The 15,060-nt window shown below is 38.0% G+C and overlaps 1 pseudogene; it reads right to left on the bottom strand.

Annotated features, from left to right (window-relative positions):
- Positions 1-10,615: 10,615 nt before the first annotated feature.
- LOC134371265 (small nucleolar RNA U3) lies at positions 10,616-10,704 on the bottom strand (annotated as a pseudogene).
- Between the last annotated feature and the right edge of the window lie 4,356 nt (positions 10,705-15,060).

Genomic DNA, 15,060 nt, shown 5'->3' with positions numbered 1-15,060 from the left:
CAGTAATCAGCAGTCTCACAAGAAAGAAAAGCCCAGGACCAAGTGGCTTCATTGCTGAATTCTACCAAACTTTCAAAGAATTAACACCAATCTTTTTCAAACTATTCCAAAAAATTGATACAGAAACTATTCTCTCAAACTCATTCTATGAGACAAGCATCAATTTTTTTTTGAAATATTATTCTGTAGATATACATTGTGGCTGATTATTGCTCCCCATCACCAAAACCTCCCTCCCTCCTCCCTCCCCCCTCCCCCCCAACAATGTCCTTTCTGTTTGCTTGTCGTATCAACTTCAAGTAATTGTGGTTGTTATATCTCCCCCCCCGGTTTTGTGTGTGTGTGTGTGTGTGTGTGTGTGTGTGAATTTATATATTAATTTTTAGCTCCCACCAATAAGTGAGAACGTGTGGTATTTCTCTTTCTGTGCCTGACTTGTTTCACTTAATATAATTCTCTCAAGGTCCATCCACGTTGTTGCAAATGGCAGTATTTCATTCGTTTTTATAGCTGAGTAGTATTCCATTGTGTAGATGTACCACATTTTCCGTATCCACTAATCCGATGATGGACATTTGGGCTGGTTCCAACTCTTGGCTATTGTAAAGAGTGCTGCGATGAACATTGGGGAACAGGTATACCTTCGACTTGATGATTTCCATTCCTCTGGGTATATTCCCAACAGTGGGATAGCTGGGTCGTATGGTAGATCTATCTGCAATTGTTTGAGGAACCTCCATACCATTTTCCATAGAGGCTGCACCATTTTGCAGTCCCACCAACAATGTATGAGAGTTCCTTTTTCTCCGCAGCCTCGCCAGCATTTATCGTTCATAGTCTTTTGGATTTTAGCCATCCTAACTGGGGTTAGATGGTATCTCAGGGTGGTTTTGATTTGCATTTCCTGGATTCTGAGTGATGTTGAGCATTTTTTCATATGTCTGTTGGCCATTTGTATATCTTCCTTGGAGAAATGCCTACTTAGCTCTTTTGCCCATTTTTTAATTGGGTTGCTTGTTTTTTCTTGTAAAGTTGTTTGAGTTCCTTATATATTCTGGATATTAATCCAGTATAGTATTTTAATGAGGATTTTTGCATCTATATTCATCAAGGATATCGGCCTGTAGTTTTCTTTTTTGGTTATATCTTTACCTGGTTTTGGTATCAGGATGATGTTTGCTTCATAGAATGAGTTTGGGAGATTTGCGTCCATTTCAATCTTTTGGAATAGTTTGTAAAGAATCGGTGTCAATTCCTCTTTGAATGTTTGGTAAAATTCTGCTGTGAATCCATCTGGTCCTGGGCTTTTCTTTGTTGGGAGCCTTCTGATAACAGCTTCAGTCTCCTTTATTGTTATTGGTCTGTTCAAATTTTCTACGTCTTCATGGTTCAGTTTTGGGAGCTTGTGTGTGTCCAGAAATTTATCCATTTCCTCCAGATTTTCAAATTTGTTGGCGTATAGTTGTTTATAGTAGTCTCGAATGATTCTTTGTATTTCAGATGAATCAGTTGTAATATCGCCTTTTTCATTTCTAATTTTTGTTATTTGAATCTTCTCTCTTCTTTTTTTTTGTTAACCATGCTAATGGTTTGTCAATTTTATTTATCTTTTCAAAAAACCAACTTTTTGATTCATTGATCTTTTGTATTGTTTTTTGGTTTTCAATTTCATTCAGTTCTGCTCTGATCTTAATGATTTCTTTCTGTCTGCTAACTTTAGGTTTGGATTGTTCTTTTATTTCTAGTTCTTTAAGGTGAAGTGTTAGGTTGTTCACTTGCCATCTTTCCATTCTTCTGAAGTGAGCGTTTAATGCGATAAATTTCCCCCTCAATAATGCTTTTGCAGTATCCCACAGATTTTGGTATGATGTATCATTGTTTTCATTAGTTTCAATAAATTTTTTGATTTCCTGCTTGATTTCTTCTTGGACCCATATGTCATTAAGTAGAATGCTGTTTAATTTCCATGTGTTTGTATAGTTTCCAGAGTTTCGTTTGTTATTAATTTCTAGTTTTAATCCATTGTGGTCTGAGAAGATACATGGGATAATTTCAATTTTTTTGAATTTATTGAGACTTGATTTGTGACCTAATATGTGATCTATCCTGGAGAATGATCCATGTGCTGATGAGAAGAATGAATATTCTGAGGTTGTTGGAATGAATGTTCTGTAGATATCTGCCAATTCCAATTGGTCTAGAGACTTGTTTAGATCTTGTGTTACTCTACTGATTCTTTGCCTAGATGATCTGTCTAATATTGACAGTGGGGTGTTCAGGTCCCCTGCTATTATGATATTAGTGTCTATTTCCTTCTTTAGGTCTAATAGAGTTTGTTTTATAAATCTGGCTGCTCCAACATTGGGTGCATACATATTTATGATTGTTATGTCTTCTTGATGGATCAGTCCTTTTATCATTAAGTAGTGTCCCTCATTGTCTCTTTTTATGATTTTTAGTTTAAAGTCTATTTTGTCAGATATAAGAATAGCTGCTCCAGCTTGTTTTTCTTTTCTGTTTGCATGGTAAATCTTTTTCCATCCTTTCACTCTTAGTCTGTGTGAATCTTTATGGGTGAGGTGGGTCTCTTGTAGGCAGCATATAGTTGGGTCCTGCTTTTTGATCCAGTCAGCCAGTCTGTGTCTTTTAATTGGGGAATTTAAGCCTTTTACATTAAGAGTTGTTATTTAAAAGTGTTTATTTCTTCCTAGCATTCTATTGGTTGTTTGGTTGTCTTAGGTGTCTTTTGTTCCTTGCTTTCTGCTTTACTGTTTGGTTTCTGTGTTTGTTGGTTCCTTAGGTTGTAGATAGCATTTTTGTTTGCTTGTTTTCTCTTCATGAATGCCATTTTTATTATACTAGTGGGTTTTGATTTTTCTTGGGTTTTTATGGCAGTGGTAGTTATTTTTCAGGAACCAAACCCAGTACTCCCTTGAGGATTTCTTGTAAGGGTGGTCGTGTGGTAGTGAACTCCCGCAGTTTTTGTTTGTCTGAGAAATATACTATTTGCCCTTCATTTCGGAAGGATAGCCTTGCAGGGTAGAGTATTCTTGGCTGGCAATCTTTGTCTTTTAGTATTATGAAAATATCATCCCATTCCTTTCTAGCTTTTAGGGTTTGTGATGAAAAGTCTGATGTTAGCCTGATTGGGGCTCCCTTATAGGTGATTTGATGCTTCTCTCTTGCAGCTTTTAAGATTCTCTCTTTGTCTCTGAGTTTTGCCAATTTGACTATAACATGTCTTGGAGAAGGCCTTTTTGGGTTGAATACGTTTGGAGATCATTGAGCTTCCTGGATTGAAGATCTGTGATTTTTCCTATACCTGGGAAGTTTTCTGCCACTATTTTATTGAATATGTTTTCAATGGAATCTCCATTTTCCTCCTCTTCTGGAATACCCATGACTCGGATATTTGAGCGCTTATGGTTGTCTGATATCTCTCTCAGATTTTCTTCAATGTCATTGATTCTTTTTTCTTTCTTTTTGTCTGCTTGTGTTATTTCAAACAGCCCATCTTCAAGTTCAGAGGTTCTCTCTTCAACTTCGACAAGCCTGCTGGTTAAACTCTCCATTGTGTTTTTTATTTCGTTGAATAACTTCTTCAGTTCAGCAAGTTCTGCTACATCTTTTTTCAGGACATTGATTTCCTTGTACATTTCCTCTTTCAGATTCTGTATACTTTTCCTCATTTCATCATGATGTCTAACTGAGTTTTCTTGTATCTCATTCAGTTTCCTTAGAATTATCACTCGAAATTCCTTGCCAGTCATTTCAAGGGCTTCTTGTTCTATAGGATCTAGAGTTTGAGATTTATTAACTTTTGGTGGTGTACTTTCTTGATTTTTTGTATTTCTGGTATCTTTTTTTGATGTTTATTCATTGTGGCAGGGGGTTTCACAGTCCACCGGTTTGAGACTAATGACTAACTAAGATGTTGCTGTGGTTGCCAATTTTGTATGGCTCCCTCCATGACTGCTCAGTTGGCCTCTAGTGCCTTGTGTGTGTGGTTGCCTCGGGTCTTGGGCCTCTCCCGGGAGCCACCTTTCTGGTCAGCTTGGACTCTGCTGGGCTGGTGGATCACGTACCACAGGGTGTGTGATCTCTGTTGAGCTTTCACTTCCTGTGCAGGACTTCTCCCTGTTCCGTGTGCTCTGGCCCAGGCTGTGGGATCCTGCAGTGGTGACCTCACAGGGTGTGTGGTTTCTGTCAAGTCTCCGCCTCCCTGGCCGCACGTCTCCCTACTCTGTGCTCACTGTGTTGGGCTGGGACGTGTCTTCTGCAACCCTCCTCTATCAGCTGCACCTTCAAGACCCTGCTCGGCACCGCCTCGCCCAGGAAGTCTACCAGGTTTCTGGTAGGCACAGACGACCGGTCACTCTGGGTTCCTTTGTAGCACTGTGTAGATCTTTCTCGGGACTTGTTCACCTTTGTATCCCCCCGGCATGGACCGAGTCTAGCTCCCGCCTGCAGCCAGCTCTCCAGCAGGTTCAAGCGGACCTGGGAACTCTCCTACCACACTATTTCCAACCAGAAATTGGTTAGGCTTTTTTCCGAACTGGTGGCTGCAGAGATGGTATCTGCCTCCCAGTAACAGGAAGTTTACCCGGGGGCCGGAGTCCAGGGTGTGGTGGAGTGACAGTCGGCCTCGCCCGTACTTCCTTGCCCTCCAGACACTGGCCAGGGACACCCCACACCACCAGCCCCGCCAGAGAACCACGGAGGGAGTGGGAGGGGAGGCTGGCCCACAGGCCCCGGAAAGCCCCGCGCAGGGGAAAGCAAGTGGGAAGGCTCAGTGAGGGGCCGGGCCGAGCCGGGCCGGGGCTGCCAGCACCTGGGAAAATTGAGGCAGCCCCAGGGTGGTGAGTGATCCGGTGATGCAGGCGGAAGCTGGGTGGGCGTCAGCCCCCCGAGCAGGGCTGGGCCAGGGGTCACTCACAGGGCTGTGCCAGGTCGGGCGCTCCCTCTCTGCCTCTGGTTTGTCGCCTTCCCCGTTCTCGGCCGCTGCTGCCTCGGGCTGTTCAGTCGGTCCTGCGGCACGGCTCGGGCACTCCCAGGAATCTTCTTTTATGCCGGCCTGAAACCTCAAATCCTGAATAGGGCCGCTGGCCGCCTTCAGCGCGGCCCTGCCCTCCGGGATCCTGTCTGCATCCACAGCAGCCCTGGCGCCATGTTCCCTGTTTAGAGACTTGCTTTTGCAGCTAAGAAACAGTTCTTTTCCTGCTCCACACTTCAAAGCTGTTGCCTGTAAATGAGGCAGCCTCTCCTGCCAGGGGCAACGTGGCGGTCAGCCCCCACGACTGGCCAGCAGCAGCGGTCCTCCCTTAAGAGATGGTGAGAGGAAGGTCCACAAGTTTCCTGGCTGCCTGAGGCCCAGTGGCTGCCTTTTCCACCTGAGCTACTCCGTGCCAACTGCCGCAGCCACTGCCATCTTGAAACCTCCAGCATCACTTTGATAGCAAAATCAGACAAAGACACAACAAAAGAAGGAAGCTACAAGCCAATATTCTTGATGAACATAGATACAAATATCCCCAACAAAATATTAGCAAACAGAATACAACAACACATCAACATAAAATGATTGAATGGGATTCATCCCAGGGATGCAAGGATGCTTCAACTCTTATGGAAATCAATAAATGTGATATACCACATCAACAAAGTAAATGACAAAAGACATAATTATCTCAATAGAAGCAGAAAAGGAATTTGATAAAATTCAGCATCCCTTCATGACAAAGACTCTCAACAAATTAGGTATGGAAGAGAAGTATCTCAATACAATAAAAGCCATATATGGCAAACCCACCACCAAAATCATCCTGAATGAGGAAAATCTGAAGGCTTTTACTTCAAAAACAGGAACAAGGCAAGGATGCCCACTCTCACACTTCCTATTCAACATAGTATTGAAAGTATTAGCCAGAGCAGTCAGGCAAGAGAAGGAAATAAAGGGCATCCAAATTGGAAAAGATGAAATCGAATTTTCTCTGTTTGTGGATGACATGATCCTATATATAGAAAAACCAATAACATTTATGAAAAACCTCCTAAGCTGATAAATGAATTCAGTAAGTTGCAGGATACAAAACCAATACACAAAAATCAGATGGGTTCCTATACACCAACAATGAACAAGTAGAAAAAGAAATCAAGAAAGCAAGACCATTTAAAATAACTACCAAAAGAATAAAATATCTAGGAATAAATTTAACTAAGGAGGTGAAAGATTCTACAAGGAGAACTACACTAGAAAAGCACTACTGAAAGAAATTAAAGAGGATACCAAAAGATGGGAAAACATTCCATGTTCATGGATGGAAATATTAATGTTGTGAAAATGTCCACACTTTTTTATTCAAAGACACCTGAAGATATAATGCAATCCCCATGAAAATACCAATGATATTCATCATAGAAATAGAAAAGAAAATCCTAACATTTGTATGGAGAAACAAAAGACCCTGAATAGCCAAAGCAATCTTGAGAGGAAAAAAAAGCCAGAGACGTCATACTACACGACTTCAAACTATACTACAAACCTATAGTAACCAAAGCAACGTGGTACTGGCATAAAAACAGACACATGGACCAATGGAACAGAACAGAGAACACACAAATCAACCCACATACTTAACAACAAACTGATCTTCAACAAAGGTACCAAGAACATCCATTGGTGAAAGGACAGTCTCTTCAGTAAATGTTGCTGAGAAAACTGGATATCCATGTATAGACCCATACTTCTCAACAGAACTAGACCCATACTTCTCACTATATACCCAAATCCACTCAAAATGGATTAAAGACTTAAGTGTAGGACTTGAAACTACAAATCTCCTAGAAGAAAACGTAGAGAAAACACTTCAGGATGTAGGACTGGGCAAAGACTTTATGAATAAGACCCCCAAAGCATTGGCAACAAAATAAAACAAAAAAATGGGATTATATCAAACTAGAAAGCTTCTGCAGAGCAAAGGAAACAATCAGCAGAGTGAAAAGATAACCTACAGAATGGGAGGAAATATTTGCAAACTATGCATCTGACAAAGGATTAATATCCAGAATATACATGGAACTCAAACAACTTCACATTAAAAATAAAATCTGATTAAAAAATTGGCAAAGGAGATGAATATACATTTTTCAAAGGAAGACATGCAAGTGGCCAGCAAGTACATGAAAAAATGCTCAACATCACTAATTGTTAGGGAAATGCAAATCAAAACCACATTGAGATATCATCTCAACTTAGACTGGCTATTATCAAAAAGACAGAGAATAAGAAATGCTGGCAAGGATGTGGAGAAAGGGGAATCCTTCCACACTGTTGGTGGGACTGTAAATTAGTGCAGCTATTATAGAAATCAGTATGAAGGTTTCTCAAACAACTACAGATAGAACTACCATTTAATCCAGCAATCCCACTACTCTGTGTATACCAAAAGGAAGGGAAATCACCGTGTCATAGGGATGCCTCCTCTCCCATCACAGCTCTATTTACAATTGCCAAGAGTTGGAACCAACCTAAATGTCCATTGTCGGGCAATTGGATAAGTAAATGTGGTATATTTACACGAGGGACTACAACTCTGCCATAAAAAAGAATAAAATTCTGCCATTCATAGCAACATGGATGAGCCTGGAGAAAGTTTAAAATTTTAAAAAACCTTAAAAAATGTTCTTTTAAATTGAGACATGATTGATTATATGTAATTTGGGGGGTGCAACACTGACTACCATCACCTGTGTACAACATGTGTTGATCATATCGAATCAATTATTTGAGTGTTCATTATTACATATCATAATTATTCTTATGCCCCTTACTCAATCACTCCCCACCCCCTCTTCCTCCACGCCTTCCACCTGTAGTAACCACAGATTTGTTCTCTTTCTGAAAAATCAACATATAATTGTGGTCTTTTTCTTTCCCTCTCCTTCCTTCCTTCCTTCCTTCCTTCCTTCCTTCCTTCCTTCCTTCCTTCCTTCCTTCCTTCCTTCCTTCCTTCCTTCCTTCCTTCCTTCCTTTCTCTCTCTCTCTATCTCTTTCTTTCTTTTTTTTCTTTGTCTTTCTCTATTTCCCTCTTAGCACCCACTAATGAGTGAGGAAATGCAGTATTTCTCTTTCTGTGTACGGATTATTTCACATAACATAATTTTCTCCAAGCTCACCCATGTTGCTGCAAATGGCAGAATTTTATTCTTTTTTACGAGTGAGTAGTATTCCATTGTGTATATATACCACAATTTCCTTATCCAGTCATCCATTGATGGACATTTAGGTTGGTTCCATATTTTGGCTATTGTAAATAGAGCTATGATGAACACGGGAGTTCAGGTATTCCTTCAACATGATGATATCCATTCCTTTGGGTATATACCCAGTAGTGGGATTGCTGGATCGAATGGTAGTTCTATCTGCAGTTGCATGGGAATCCCACATACTGATTTCCATAAATGCTGTACTATTTTAGTCCCACTAACAGTGTCAGAGGGTTCTCCGTTTCCTGCATCCTCACCGGCATTTGTATTTTCAGTCTTCTTAATACTGACCAGTCTAACTGGGTTAAGATGATATCTCAATGTGGTTTTGATTTATATAATCTGATGATTAGTGATGTTTAGCATTGTTTAAAATATTGAAAGTCAATAAATAAATAAATGAAGTATACGATTTTGTAGCATTTAGTAATTTTTTAATGTTGCAACCACCACTTCTAGCTAGTTACAAACTATTTCTATCACCCTAAAAGGAAACCCATTCTTTTGAGCAGTCACTGTCTGTTCTCTGCTCCCAGTCATACTCTGACAACAATTGACCTGCTTTCTCTCTCTGTGGAATTCCATCTTCTGGATGTTTCATATAAATGAAGGATACGTATCCTTTATGTCTGGCTTCTTTTACTTAGCTTTATATTTTTTACACCCACTTTGTAGCACATATCAGTCTCTCATTCCTTTTTATGGGTGGATAAAATTCTAACGTACAGACATACTACATAAGTTGGTGGACATTTGTGATGTTTTTGCCTATATATTGTGAATATTGTTTCTATGAACACTTACATACAAGTTTTTGTTTAAATACCTGATTACTATATTAAGGTGAGTTAACACGATATCTACCCTCCTAATACATTTTTAACTTCATGATAAGGTAGTTCTGACTACAGGCAAACTGTAGACCACATGTCTAAAATGCATTTATTTTGCATAACTGAATGTTTTTAGATCATATTGTAATTCTCGGTTTATCATTTAAGGAACTGCGAAACCACTTTTTGTAGTGGCAGACAGATTGCTCAATCCCACCAGCAATCTATGAAGCCTCCAATTTCTGTACATTCTCACCAAAATTTGTTATTTTCTTTTTAAAAAATATGGTCAATCTAATGTATGAAGTGATATCTTATTGTGATTTTATTTGCATTTCTATAATAACTAATCATCTGAGGATCTTTTCATGTGCTTATCATATATTTACACATCTTCATTGTAGAAGGTGTTCAAGTCCTTTGACCACCTTTAACTGAGTTGTTTGTCTTTGTTTTTGAGTTAATGATATGCTTTATACACTGTGAATATGAGACCCTAATAAAGTATATTAGTTATATGTATAAATTTTTTTTAAACTTTAAAATTAAAAATTATGCATCACATTTATTTTAACATTGAATCTGAATCTTACTGCTTTCTAGGACTTTCAAAATATAAGTGTCATTGTTTCTCTGTCATTGTTTAATATTATATTTGCAAACTCCTAGGATTGTGCTAACATCTAAGGGGAGCCATCTATCTATCCATCTATTCATCATCTATCTATCAATTTATCTATCTATCCATCTATACCATTAGATGTATATATATAGATAGATAGATAGGTATCCTATTAGATGGGTTGATAGATATATCCCTTATATATATGTATATATATAGTTTGAATTAAATATATAAACATCCTTCCTTCCTTCCTTATTTTGTTATTTATTAAACAAATACAGCAGTACATTTCATTGTTGGGAGAAAAAACAAAAATAAAAACTTCACAGTTTTTTTGTGGAGCTTCTTTTTAATTACATAAAGGCAATAAGCATATATGTAAAATATATGTATATTAATCAAATAGCAATAAAGGTTGGGGAAAAATATAAGTCAGGGAAAGGGAACAGAGAGTGCTGGCAGGTGAGAGGGGGTGACATTGTTTTAGCAATTTAATATACGGTGTTCAGATAAAGCATCACAGATGAGGTGATGTGTGAGAACTTGCATTCTAGCACACTAATGTATATAAGGAGAAAAGAATTCCCATGAAAATGATTCCTGAAAACACCATTTAAGCCTCTTGCAAAAAAAGAATGTTGAAGCATGCAAAATGAATCTTGGGGAAGGGTTATAACAGCAGTCCCACATAAACAAATGTAATAATCATGCACTATATGTTTCAAATAATGCTTTTGACAGCACATAGTTCATATAAAATAATTATAAGAAAACAAATTTTCTTAAAGAAAAGAACTTTTCCAAAATGTTGAGAGCAAGATTATTTGCCTAATATAGTAGTTCTCAAATTTTTTAGTCTCTGGACCCCTTTCTATTCTTGAAATTGTTGAGCACCCCAAAGAGATTGTATTAACATTGGTTACGTATAACAATATTTACCATATTACAAACTATAGAAATGATCCCTGAAAGTATAGTCTTCAATATTTACCATATTAGAAATTAAAACACTAGACTACACAAATACATATCCCCTTACTCACCAGGACAATGACATCTTTATACCTCATTAAGATTTTGGAACACTCCTCTGCAAATTCATGAGAGGACAGAATGGGGAAAACAAGCAATGATATATTATTATTAAGAAAGTAATTTTGACTTCACTAAATAAGTATCACAGTCCTCCAGGGGTCTCCAACCACAGTCTGAGAATCATTGCCCTTGAAAGTTTTTTTACTGCAGAAAGTTCCACTTTATAGTGAATACTGGTCACAAAGATCCAGTTGAATACAGTAAGTATTTGTGACTGTCTTCTCTTTCATCAAACTCCACTCTGGTCCTCTTTTCCAGGTGATAAGTTCATCTTGTAATTTCCCCTTTAATCAGAGTGTGCACCGTTCCATCTGGAAAGTAATTGATTCTACCCTCCAGAACATACGCTTTAAGCGTGTACATCTCTTTGTCTACATTGCCAACACCTTAGTTCAAGCCAACAGCACCTCTTGGCAAGATTACAGCAGTGATTTTCCAGCTAATCTTCCTGCTTCCAAACATGTTGCCAACAATCCATTCAGCAGCTAGTGTAATCATTCATAGACATATTCGGGTATATTTCAAACATATAAATGTGTTTGAATAACTATATAGCCATTACCATGGAACCCACATCCTAGCTCAAATAATGAAGTGTTACTACTTTACCACTACGTTTGTGCTGTGCATTGAACGTCCCTCCCAAACTCATTGAAGTTTAAATTGTGTCCCCCAAGATACCAGGTATTGGAAACTTGGCCCCCACTGTAACTGTTGAGGGTGGGAAATCCTATTACAGTAATTGAAAGGTAGGGCCTTGAAGAGATGATTAGATTGTAGGACCACGTCAGTTATAGATCAATAGTGGTGGTCAGGGTTGTGGTTCTGAGGGCTTTAAAAGAAGAGCACATGAGGATCTCCCTCTCTCTACTCTGCCATTTTCTGCCATGTGAGAGACCACTTGGTCACTGTCACCATCACAAGGCCTTCACCAAATGTGTTCTCTGCACTGGGGGCTTCCCAGTCTTCAAAACTGTAAGCAATAAATTTCGTTTTCTTATAAATCACCCAGTTCCAGGTATTTTGTTATAAGCAACAGGAATGGACTAATACAGTTCAAAACTCCCTACAAACCCATGTTCATTCACTCTCCTCCTTATCACCCACAAAGACTATCATGATGCAAAAAATCTGCATTAATATTCCCTTGCTCTTAATGATTTTAAACATATGAAACTCAACCTCCTATGTTTAGTTAGGCTTTCTTTTTTTGATGTATTTTTAAATGAAATCCAACTGATCCACCAGCATGTATTCTTTTTTGACTTGTTTTGTTCCACATATTTTTGACATTCTGCCATGCTATCATGTGTCCTTGTAACATATTCATTTTCATTGCTGTATAGGTTTCCACTGTAGTTATTTAGCCCTTGTACTGTTGTTGAGCATTTGCATCTTCTCAGGTGGCACATGTCATTTATCCCATGTCTGGTGATTATTTGATTAACGGGCCGTCTGCCAGTCTTCCCAGCTCAAGCTGCTCATTTCCTCTTTGTAATAGTAAGCACATTATGTTGAGTTACATTGACACTATGGTAAATATTCCTTTTGTCCTCAGAGTTTCTGGTTTGTTTGTTTATCTATAGCAATGTGAACTCATGAATTACTCATTTATTCAATGGGTTATAAATGTGTTGTTATCAATGTACACTTTGATACTCAGATTGTCAAAGATTTTGCCAGTGGGAGCACCTTTAATTTGTTTTTTTATCTTGCTGGCTGAATAAGATGTTCTATTGTTTTCTTTTAACCCTCAGCTAAATATTATTATTTTACATAATCAAGGTTTTTTTTTTTCTTTTTATTTACCAACTTTTCATCACTGTTTTATTTTGCATCAAAAGCCTTAAGTAACTTTTGCCTTCTTTACAAATGCCATTAGGAATGATCTGCTGGTTGTAATCTCTGTTTACATCTCTTAGAAAATATTTTAGTGTGGTTTATATATACTTCTTGTTTCTGTTTTAGTTTAATATCCCCCTAGTATGTTGAAAATTCTCTACTACTGTCTTCTGGCTCCTTTTGTTGCTGTTAAAAAATTATATATATATAATATATATATATTCTGTCATTCCTTACAGCTAAAATGTGTTTTCATTCAATTGTCATTTATTATATTCTCTTTCTTCTTGGTGTTCTGCTGTTTCTCAAGGATGCTCAGGTCTGCGTTCCCTTTTATTCACCCTGGTTAAGATTCGTGTTTCTGAACCTGTTAAAAAATCTCCAACTCTGATAATACATTTGCCAATGCTTGCTTAGCATACGTTTGTTCAGCACTGTGAGTAAAATGTTGCAGGTAGAGATCTTCTAGTTGGTGTGGCCTTTTCCTCTAGTGTGATAGTCTTTGTAGATCATCTTTGTCCTCTTCCTACTGTAATATAGACATTTATATTTGTAGATCAATTGGGATTTATTTTTGCCACTTTGTATTGTGCTACTTCTCGAAGTTTTACCAAATTTCATTTTTACCTCTTTTATATTAACTCAACTTTTCTTATTCCAAATTGTTTTTCTTCCACCAGTTTGGAAATTAGCCAATATCTGTCTTCTTGTAGTAGTCATTCCTCTTACCTTATGTACTATTGATACCCGGTACTTTAGTTCCACATTTTAACTCTCCCAGATAAGGCTTAAGATTATTATTTAGAATTTTGATGTTTAATTGGATTTAACCATGTTAACCAATTTATGCACTCAAAATTTCCAGTGATCTGCCAGGACTTCTTTCTGGAGTCAATTTTCTTCTTATTGACACACATCTTGTAAGTGTGAAGTACATTCCTGTAGTAAGAGACAGTTGGCTATAAATTCCATTAGTTATCTTGTGCCCAGAGTACCTCTGTTTGGCTTTTGTTCTTCAGTGACAACTATAAATGTATACGCTGAGAGATATTGTTTGTAATCTCAGTATTTCGATAGTATTTTTGCTTCTTGGTTGTTTTTAGAAGTTGATCATCATTCTAAGTTTTATTTCCTTATAGTTAATCTTTTCTCCAATTTTAATAGTTTCTCTTTAATTTCCATACTTTATAATTTCACCACAATGTTTGAAGAATACATATCTGTTTTTTACCTGGATTTAAATTTATTTTACTTAACTTTGAGGATTCATGTCTTTTATCTGTGTGGGAAAAACCTTAACCTCTCTGAGTATTTTCTTTGCCATACTGTGATTGGGGAGGATGAACAGTTTAGGTGTTGTAAAAAAGATCAGGTCACAGCAGCTTCAAGAACAAGCCCGCCACTGCAAGCTGGCAGGATGGCCATTTTATGTTTATGAGGCCCAGGTTCCTTCCATTGTACTTACCTGACATGGAGAAGGGAACTTATTCAACTGTGTGGTTCATGTTCCATACAAGACACATCTATAGTCTGTTTCCTGGGGGTGAAAAGAGCATTGAGAAATGGACTTGCGATGTTTTAATTGCCTACCGAGGTACACATCATAGACACCATTCCATTGAAGAGAACCTGCAAAATTCACTGAATTGTTCATTAAGGAATAAAAGTCCTAGAAAGAGGAAAAGGCCTTCATGGTGCTTCTGCTAACTAAATTGTGAGAAATTGAACTCTAGATAGGCAGAATGAGCCCCAAAGGTGGTGCATTATAAATTTTCATTATCCTGGGAAGAATTTTCAATTAGGTTCAGTAAGGGTCTTGTTTCCCATGGACTGGGACACTCAAATTTCTCAGGTAGTTAACAGCTGTAGCTGAGAGGTTACTCAAAATAGTTTCAGCTGGTTAAAAATAGGTTTGTTGAAAATAGTATTTGGTTTTGATATCTTCTAGGACAGTACAGATGGGAATGGAAAAATTTTCTTCCACAATTTCTCTTCTTGGTATTCCCTCGCTCACCCAGGGGTGATAGGATAGCCACACAAGTGATAGGCAGATTCTCAGGATTTTGGGTGTCATCCCCTGGAAATTCCGGAGTCTATTGTTTCAGTTTCCTTTTATACAGAAGGAGTAGATGTACAACTTGATGAAATGTTGTCTGGTCAACAATATTTGGGCCTCATACAGGATAATCTTGCCAACAGCAACAACTGGGAACAAAGCAGAAGGAAATATAACTGTTATTTATAGAATAATCCCAGGCTACCTACTACGTGAATTCATGGGAGTAGATTTCCAAGCCCTGAGAAAAGATTCTGTGGTTTGATTTGTCCAACTTTGTAAGAAGGACTGGCTTATTGTTTCATTTTATTAGGGACCTTTTTAGTTATCTGAAACATTTAACC

The sequence above is a fragment of the Cynocephalus volans genome, chromosome 2 (assembly GCF_027409185.1).
Source record: "Cynocephalus volans isolate mCynVol1 chromosome 2, mCynVol1.pri, whole genome shotgun sequence".
Taxonomy (NCBI): Eukaryota; Metazoa; Chordata; class Mammalia; order Dermoptera; family Cynocephalidae; genus Cynocephalus; species Cynocephalus volans.
This window is presented reverse-complemented; position numbering and strand designations above follow the sequence as displayed.